Source organism: Theobroma umbraticum, unplaced genomic scaffold, assembly GCF_002168275.2.
Source record: "Theobroma umbraticum cultivar Fairchild unplaced genomic scaffold, ASM216827v3 scaffold_60.0, whole genome shotgun sequence".
NCBI lineage: Eukaryota > Viridiplantae > Streptophyta > Magnoliopsida > Malvales > Malvaceae > Theobroma > Theobroma umbraticum.
Window position 1 is genome coordinate 231,693 of NW_018397288.1, and position 426 is coordinate 232,118.

A 426-nucleotide genomic window follows, 5' to 3' on the forward strand; every position below is an offset into this window, starting at 1 on the left:
GCTCATAACACTTCCTAAATTGACTTATGCACTTAGGAATGAGGTATGCACTGATGGTTGAAAACATTACTATAAAACTCTAAGCTAAAAATTAAGTATTCAAACAAAGAAAAAGTGTCATTAGGCTTAAAGGGAAAAACTGAAGATAATTTGTGCAAAGAAAGGCTAGAAATGACTCAATTGATCCAAAAATGGCCCAAATCATATCCTTAACTAAGTTGTGGCCTAGCATTTCACCTCAAGAGAGAATCAAACAAATTTTAGAACTTAATACACAATTCAAAATTTTCACATTCACATAAACTTTTTCTAAATTTGTACAATGAATCTAACCAATAGACATGGTGCTCAAAATTTAGAAATTTCATCTTAACAATAAAGCTTAATATAAGAATTTACATGACACTCAAACAATATTCACATGTT